A 9,940-nucleotide genomic window follows, 5' to 3' on the forward strand; every position below is an offset into this window, starting at 1 on the left:
CCACCCCCACAAGTCCCATTCCCGTCTAGATTATTTTTTTGTTAATGCCCCAACCCTGAGAGCTTGTACTGACTCGGACATACAAGCTATATCATGGTCTGATCACGCCCGATTAAACTCTCCCTAGCACTTTCACCGGGATCCATTTGGGGCTTGTCATTGGCGCTTAAACAAATTTTTGTCTAAACATGACCCCTCCAAAATGGAGCTGGAGCAAACCTTGAAGTATTACTTCACTGAAAACGGCTCTCCTGAAGTCTCCCTCGCCTCCCTCTGGGAAGGACATAAAGCGGTCTTCCGGGGTCAGTGCATATCACTCTCCTCTGCCTTGAAACGAAATGCTAATGCTGCTCGCCAGCTCTTACTAGATAAGCTCCGGCAATTGGAATCCCGTTTACTGCCCACCCCATCCCCAGCCACCCTTAGGGCTTTGGTAAGCACTAGAGCTGGACTGTGGGACATTGACTTGGGGAAGACTGAGAAAGCTCTCCTTCGACAAACCTATTAAGACAAAGCCAACAAACCACATACACTCCTGGCTAGGTAACTCCAAAATAGAGCTGCCCCTGCTTCGCCGGTTGCTCTTAAGGACGCGACTGGCACCCTACAATCCCACCCTTCTAAAATTGCACAGTTATTTCACGATTACTATTCGGCTCTCTATAATGACCCAAATGTGCCGCATAATCCTGCGCCTCCTGATCTGTTGCAGGCCACTTTTCCTTCTGGGCCTCCCACCCCCCTCTTTTTCTAAATGTTCTAAAAAAACTCTTGGCACAGGTCCTTACGGCCGCACTGTGCTTGGTGGCCTTGAAATGGAAAAAGAAGGAACCTCCCTCCCTGTTTGAACTACACTCTAGAATCAGGGATGTTAAAAGGATGGAATATATGACAGCTTCCCTGAATAACACTCTCGATACCCACAACCGGGTATGGGAACTATGGAATGCGCTGGAGGCCCCCGATCGCATGATAACCCCCGTTTTAGGGGGGGGGGGGTGCAGCATGGTTGGGTATCCCGGATTGTGGGGGGGGGGTTTGGGGGCGGATGGTGGACCTATCTCTTCTCTTTTTCTCCTTCACCCTTTACCTCGCTTTCTTTACTTTTCTCCACTTTCACTGACTGTCTTTTACCTCTTCACTATACCCTATTTTCCTTTGGTCGCTAAGACACACTGTGGCAGGCTGGACTCTGTGGTGATATAGACACCTGGCCCTATGTTAACCATATTGGATCTTGCATTGACCTATCTTTAGTGGTTTGTTCTACATCTTTTGCTCCAGTTGTATTGCCGGAAACTCTGCTTGTCCTTCCTAGTGCTGCCTCTTCATAATGTTATATGTCCATTTATGTGTTTTTTTTTTTCTTCTTTTTTTTTTTCTCTTTGTCCTTTCTTTTGTTTTTCCTTTGCCTGGAAAATGTTAAAAATTCAATAAAATTTAAGTTTTCAAAAAATAGCTGCAGGTGATCTTTGGCCCCATATTACAAGTTTAAATACATTAGTTCATTTTTTTTTTATTTTTTATCTACCCATAGTTGTGGTTTGGTGCATTAGCTTTTGGCACAGTGAGTGGAGTTTTGTAGTCTCTTCCAGAAACCAGGGCTAACAAAGAGTTGCAGCACAGCACCTAAAAAATGGATCCTTATAGGAGCATGAGCAATGGTTCTTCATATAAGGAGGGTTGGCGGTGTGATTTTACTACTCTGCCTCACCCTGTGCAGAGAAGTTAAAAAGAAGTTAAAAAAATTTAAGCAACACCAGAATGAGAATGATTGTCACAGGAGCAAGATAACTAAGCAGTTAACCTCTACAACACACACTTTAGCTGCCACAGCATTTTAACAGAAACATGTACGGTTCACAATTTTGACCTTTCAAAAATGTCTGTATAACTCGCTGCCATGCCCAGACATTAATGTAATAGAGTTTTACAACACGCTAGCTCTTCATAGAAGCAAAAAACGTTATCTAGCTAGAACCTTCAGATATTTAGTAAATATTTAGTAAATAATTGTTAACAAAAAATAAAAAAAAAATTGGAAATAGGTCCAGAAAATATTTCAAGAAAAAAATATTACAAAAAATAGACATAAGCAGTGAAAAATACATAGGTAGAGTCTGCCTGGTCTTTGGATCAATGCAGAGTTTGGAATGATTGTGGAATAAGTCCAGTCTGATATAGCAGAGTCACTGGCCCTCAAAAATATGACTTTTAGTATCTTTAGAAGTTTCAAAGCAAAACAAGAGCTGCCAATGCAACATATTTTTGTTGACCCTGGAGAGGGTATCGCAGGCCCAATGGGTGTGTTGCAGAGTATTTTGTTATTCTAAGTGGAAACATCCTTAATGTCCGCTGTCCTGGGTGCATCTATTTTTCCATATGACAGGATTTTACATTCTGATAACCAGCATATTATTTAGCAAAATGAATATATGATTTGTTACATACCAAAAATTCTATATATTTTTAAGGTATGTTTCTCCTAGGAGGTCTAATGTGTCGTGCCCTTCTGGACCTTGTAAATGAGAGTTTTTAATGAATTATTGGTATCTTCTAATACATTAGTGCAGGTAATCTTTAGTAACGTAATTCTGTGCAGTTCAGCTGTAGGTGAGGATAGCCACACCCTGTTTCCCCCATAGCATCACAAATATGTAAGGATGAGTTTTAAGTTCACATCAAGTATGGGTTTGCAGCAGTGGCGGCTGGTGCTCAAAGTTTTTGGGGGGGCGCAAATGAAAAAAAAGAAAAAAATGGTAGCCTCACTGTGCCATCAATTGTCACCACTGTGCCATGCCATTAAACACAGTCACTGTGCCATCAATTGTCACCACTGTGCCATCCCATCAAACGCAGCCGCTGTGCCATCAATTGTCACCACTGTGCCAAGCTATTAAACGCAGACGCTGTGCCATTAATTGTCACCACTGTGCCCATTGTTGCCACTGTGCTGTGCCCTTTAATTGTCGCCTCTGTGTCCATTGTTGTCACTCTGCTGTGCCCTTTGTCGCCTCTGTGCCCATTGTCACTGTGCTGTCTGTGCCCTTTTATTGATGCCACTGTGCCCTTTGCTGCTCTCTGTCCCCTTTGCCGCTCTCTGTGCCCATTGTCGCCCCTTTCCCTGTAAAATGAACTTACCTGAAGCTTCCATGTCCTCCCTTGTCCCGCTTGGTGACGCTTCAGCCAATCAGGTTCCTGATAACCAGAATCCAGGAACCTGATTGGCTGAAACGGCCGTCAGTCTTTTTCAAGGAACGCAGGGGGCCTCGTTCCGAGAATAGACATCCGAGAGCCAGAGGGCTGTACTTGGAAAGCCTATGAGAGCCGCTGGCTTTGATAGGCAGTTCCGCTCAGCCAACCAGCTGCCGTTATTCAGGTAACCGGCGCCCTATGTCCGGTTATCTGAATAGACCAGCTGGCAACCAACAATAACATACATCTGTGCAATTATGCACGAATGTATGTTATTTGCGAGATGGGGTGGCGCTGCAGCGCCCTCTATAGACGGCCGCCGGAACTGCGGTTAAAATAAAAAAATTAAATTTTAGCCGAATAAAAGTTCTTCAAGGGCCCGTTTTTTTTTTGACTGCGGCAGGGGGGGCGGCGCTCGTGCGTCCCTATGGACGGGCCGCCACTGGTTTGCAGCAACCCCATGGTTCGTGGACTACCTAGGTGCTTAAAGTTACAGGTGCTCAGCTAGTCCCCTAAAAGGGTGAAAACACTGTCCTGTCTGTCTCCAGAAGGCTATCCTAAACTAAGGGTAAGATCCATCTACTCACAGTATCACAGTCTCTATTCTGGTGCACTTAGGGACCCGCATGTATCCCCTCCAAAAAGAAAGTGCTTGCGTAAAATACACCTGTGCCTCATATCTCCACTCAGCCATGAAAGACTTTCTAAAAGAGGTGTCCACTTGTACTCACCAAGACTACATTCCTGCTGCTCGCCCCTCTTTCTCTCTCCCACAAAGGACTTATTTAGTGCAGTGCAGTACATGGTATTTATAAACCATATCTGGGCCAAAACAGCAGCCAAGAAATCTCAAGAGCTTGGTGTCCAATTGTGCCACAGGCCTTTGTAAGATAGTGCCCAGAGCTCACAACAAAGGACACATTAGTCCTATGCTGGTCTTTTCTATAGAAAAGTTCCTATGCAGATACATTGTGGATATGTAGGGGTATCAAGTGGAACCGAGGAGCATTGCAGCAGAGTATTACAAAGGAATACCAATAGGGTCCTAACACCCCACAAGCATTGTTGCTACAAGTGAAATCAGTTGCCGGGGCCATAATTTATGTAAACCTGTTACTTTGCCTCGCAAATTTAGTTTTGTGTCAGCTCAGTTCATTTTTTATTTCATATACTTACATTTGTGCTTAAAGAGCATCTAAACACCAAACCAAAAATAATTAAATATTGCAACTTAGCTGTTCATAGACAAGGTGGCTCCTTTTTTCAAGAATTTATCCCTCTACTTTTTTTTGTTTACAAAAGTTTTTATTTGGCAGATCAATAGTAAAATTTCGATACAGTGAGGCCCCATACACACGACCGAGTTTCTCGGCAGAATTCAGCCAGAAACTCGATCGGAGCTGGATTCTGCCGACAAACTCGGTCGTGTGTACACTTTTCACAGAGGAAGCCGACGAGGAACTCGTCGGGCCAAATAGAGAACATGTTCTCTATTTCCTCGTTGTTCAATGACGAAAGTTGGCCCGCAGAGATCCTCGGCGGCTTCAACACAGAACTCGACGAGGAACTCGATGTGTTTGGCACGTCGAGTTCCTCGGACGTGTGTACGGGGCCTGAGAGTCGGTTCACACAGGGGCGACTCGTCGGGCGCCTGACAAGTCGCACTCCGCTCTATTCAATAGAACCGTTCTAATAGGAGCGATGCAAGACGCTCCGACTTAGAAAAAGGTTATTGTACGACTTTGGGGGCGACTTGAGGCAACTTGCATTGACTTCAATACAGAAGTCATTTTGCAAGTCGCCTCTCAAGTCGTCTTGAGATCGCCTTGCCGAGTCACCCCCAAAGTCGTGCCGCCCCTGTGTGAACCGGCTCTGAAGGTGCCATCATTCAGTAATACAAGTAATGGATTCCTTTGGTTTTCAAATTGTATTATAGGCACAACATATATAATAAGTGCACTCTCTTATTTTAAAAGAAAATATGTAGCAGATAGTAATATAAGAATTGGATATACTGGTGTGATTGATTTTACATTAACAGGTGCATCTCATGTATTGTAAGTGATTATAAAAAGTAGATTTATTGAAATTTTCCTTTTATTTTTGTGTGATGATCCTGCCAATAGCACACCTCTCATCCTAGGGTAGCTATGCTCCACTGTGCCAATGGAGGGAGCCGCAGTTTCACTAGGCCACGCTCCTAATTTGGACTACAAACCCCTCCTCCACTCCTCATCTCTATCACACAGGAAGGCATTCTTCTGGATTTCACAGACAGTAGCTTGGAAAACTGATGAGATTGTTTAATATACAGTATTAGATTAGTGCACAGAATGTTCTAACAACAAATTCATTCTCACAAGATAAACTGTTATTTTTTTTATACTTGTACAACATTTTCTTTTTAAGTTTATATATTCTTTCACTGACAATGTTCATGCGATTCTATAATTTTGTTCAGCTTCTTAAAAAAAATAGCTTAATGACATGTGACATAAGTTTTCTTTTTAATACCCGTGTCACAAAAATGGGCTGATTCATTGAAACCTGAGTGGGAAAGTAGCAAGTAATCAGCTTTTATTTCATGAAAACAAAGTAGGCAAGAATTCTAACTGGTTAGTACAGACAGCAACTTTTGTTCTAATTTTCTCTTACTTAATTTTAATGCATCAGCTCCTCGATATATGACTACTCTATGCTGCTTAATATAAGTAAATTAACATAAGATCAATATCCAACTACAAATGGCTTTACAAGATGTCACTTCAGCCAGAAGCAAACAATGAAGGATGAAGGTCTGTACATATGCACTTGCCATTGGTTCCTCTAGTCTACAGCTGTTATTTATTTATTCTTTACTTTGTGATTCACATTTTTCTCCCACAGCTGTTGAATAGCGCTTAACTTGATATTATGTATTACCATCTAAAATTAAGCCCACGGAGGAGCAGTGGATTACCTGCCGTCTGCCATCCCCATCCCATTAAATTGTGTATATATAAATTAAATCCCATCCATGCAGCGCTTAGGACGTCTGGTCTGCCTCTTGGGATATTGATTCCCGGCTGGTGAAAAGTGATTGATGGAAAAAAAAGCAAGATTTTATTTAACAAGGTTTGTTTGGCGCTCTGGCTGGAATGAGATGTACCAGCTTACTGACTCTTCAGTAAATGTGATGGCAGCTAATAGGATTTGTTGAGTGGTCAATCTGGTTAGTTTGACACACTTGCCTAAAGTCTTGTTGTGAACTATAACATGTAATAAACCCAAACCTTGAAATTTTACAGATAGTTCTTTAAACGTGTACTTTCCTCCCAGCACTTTAAAGACAATAATAATTTTTAATTAATCTTAATGAAACTTGTGTTATAATGTAAAGTACACAAAAAAGAACAGCATTGCAACCTGTGGGGGTTTAAAAAAAATTGGGCTCTAAAACAGAAAATTTTTAAGCTCTACGGGGCAGATCCACATACATACCCTGCGCCCGGCGCAGATGTAAGATACGCTACGCCGCTGTAACTTACTTGGCTTTGGTTTGAATCCTCAACGAATTTGCGCCGTAAGTACGGCGGTGTAGTGTATCTCTCGCGCTGTAAGGGCGCGGAATTCAAATTGGGCGGGTAGGGGGGTGTTTCATTTAAATGAAGCGCGTCCCCGCGCCAAACAAACTGCGCATGCGCCGTCCGTAAAAACTCCCAGTGTGCATTGCTCCAAATGACGTCGCAAGGATGTCATTGTTTTCAACGTGAATGCCCCATTCACGGACGACTTACGCAAACAACGTAATTTTTTTAAAATTATATGCGGGAACGACGGCCATACTTAACAGAGTACGCCACGAATATATGTTCCCAGTTATGGGATGGGGCATGGGACTATACGAATGCAATTAGTAGCCACATAGACTAATACTGGGAACATTGTATATAATGCAAATTGTAGATTGGAAACCTGACTATGCTCCATGAGGTGTTGGGGGGAGTGGCCAGGTAGTATGAACACCACTGATGGATCTAAGTGCAGAATCCACATATGGGACAGTTGGAATGTGGGTACACAATGGGATGGATATATTACAACAGTATCAGGTAAGTCACTGTCATGGGGGAAATTGATATATGACCCCCAATGTTGGAAAAGGGGGATAGGGAAAACCCTATTGATATGTGGTATACCAGGAAGTTTTTACAAAAATTATTTGTAGCTCATGCTGTCGTTAAGGCCTGGATATATGGTGGCTCTTAGCGTATAAATCCAGCAAGCTTCTAGCTGGAGAAGGCGTTTGTCGATCTCACCACCTCTCTCATTGGGTGCAATGTGACCGAGGGCAAAAAAGCCAATCATGTCCACATCGTGCCCGTGGAGTAGCCCCATGTGTCTGCTGATTGGGGTTTCAAGCAGTTTTTTATTAACTGCCGACACATGGCCGCGTATTTGGCAGAAAAAATTACGCTTGGTTTTACGGATGTAAAAAGCTCCGCAATAGTTTGGCATGTAGCTCTAAATTTGGGTGTGCATATGTCACCATTAGGCAGGAGAATACTGCTGCCTTTAATGATATGGCGACAATGATTGCACTTCATGCAAGGATAGGTGCCTGTTTGTGTAGGTCTAGGCACCAATTGGGTGGAGTAATGACTAGATACAGCATTATCTCTTATTCATCTGGACCGTTTAAATGTAATTTCGGGATAGTTGTTTACAAACTTATTAATTTTACTATCTGACGTCAATAGGTGCCAGTATTGATGGTATATTTTTCTTATTTTGGAATGCTGTCTGCTGTACCTAGTGATTACCCAAGTGGTATTGAATGTCTTTTTTTCTTTTGGTACATATAGCAGTGTATTGCGGTCCTGGCAGTTTGCCCTGTTGTAGGCCTTGTGTAGGCAGCTCTTGGTGTATCCACAGGCCCGCAAGCGGGCATAAAGCTGTCTTGCTTCTGAAACAAAATCGCTTTGTTCAGAGCAATTGTGCTTAAGTCGTAAGTATTGACTGTACGGTATACTCGCAATCAATGTCTTCGGGTGAGAGCTAGAGGCGTGAAGCAGACTGTTCCCTGCCATGGGTTTTCGGTAAAGGGTTGAGCATAAACGGCCATTGCTATAGACAAAGAGTTCGACATCTAAAAAAGTAATTTTCTCCTGACTGTAATTGTGGGTAAATCTGAGATTATAGGTATTAATTTGTAGTTGGTTTAGAAAAATATCAAGGTCTTCTTTGGACCCTGCCCATACCATGAACATGTCGTCTATGTACCTGTGCCATGTCAGCACATTGGTCAACAGGACATAATTTTCTTCACCTCCAAAGAGGTCGCGCTCCCACCCCCCCAGGTACAAGTTGGCGTAGGAGGAGGCACAACCTGCCCCCATAGCCACACCTTGCACCTGGAGGTAGTGGGAGCTCTTGAAAAGAAATACATTGGTAGTCAGAATAAATTCTAACATTTCGATAATAAAGTCATTGTATTTTTTGGCATGTTTGTCCCGTTTGCTGAGGAAGCTTCTGATGACTTGTACTCCATGTGAATGGGGTATGGAGTTATAGAGAGCCTCGATATCTATGGCGACTAGCCAGGCATCATCGGGGATTTTTAACTCATCTGTAATTTTAAGGAGGTCAATTGTATCTTTGACATATGAGAAGAGCCCCCGCACATGAGGGTATAAATACTCGTCAATGATGCGGCTAACATTCTCAGTGAGAGAGCCACACCCTGAGACAATAGGTCGTCCGGGTGGTGGCAGAATACATTTATGCACTTTGGGTAGTGCATAAAAGGTGGGTGTGGATGGATGCTCGATGTTCAAAAATTTGGTGGTGTTCTCATCAATAATGCCTTCTCGGTATGAGCGGTTGAGAATTTCTCTGTATTTATTTATGTTTCGAGTCACAGTGGAGGCGGGTACCAATCTGTACCAGTGTTTGTTCTTGAGAATGTCTAAACACATGGACTCGTAGCCCTCTCTGGTAAGGATGACAACGTTGCCACCCTTATCGGAGGGTTTAATCACGATCTCATAATTGTTGCGTAAATCATTAATGGCTTTTTTGAGATTCGGACTTATGTTCGGAGTGGGGCCTATCTTACATTGGGTATTTTCAATGGCCTTTGTCACTTGTAAGACGAAGGCCCAGATGTTAGGATTCCCTTGTAGGACAGGGAAAGACCTTGATTTTGGCTTGTAGGTTTTTGGTGTTACATAGATGGGTCTATTGGGTCGGGATTGGACCAAAGTGCCAGGTGTGACTCCTGGGATCTTTAAAGTCCAACCCTCTTCTTCGGGGTTACTTTCATCCCACAGGGACATAAGGTCCTGTAGGGCCTGGAGTTCCTGTAGGGAAGTCTGATCAAGACTAGAATTGTCAGTAATCGGAAGCTCTGTATTTACCTGCGGTTTGTCATAAAGAACCTTGAACATCAATCTTCTAGCGAAGAGATGTAGGTCTTTGATAAGTTCAAACTGGTCTGCTTCACCGTCGGGGCAAAAAGACAGACCTAGCTGAAGTACTGTAATCTGGTCTGCTGTAAGTTTGAAATTAGGTAAATTGATAATGTTATTAGAGTCCCGATCTGGGTTATCATCAAGATCGGGGCTTATTGGTTTAATTCCTGAGCTGTATTAGTTGGTACTATGCTTGATTTGCGTTCCATCGTGAAGATGGGAGCAGTTCTTATATCTGCTATGTTGTGGGAGCTGGAAGCGCCGGGTTCACAGTTTGATTGGTGTGCCATAGG

Source organism: Rana temporaria, chromosome 2, assembly GCF_905171775.1.
Source record: "Rana temporaria chromosome 2, aRanTem1.1, whole genome shotgun sequence".
In the NCBI taxonomy this organism is placed as follows: Eukaryota; Metazoa; Chordata; class Amphibia; order Anura; family Ranidae; genus Rana; species Rana temporaria.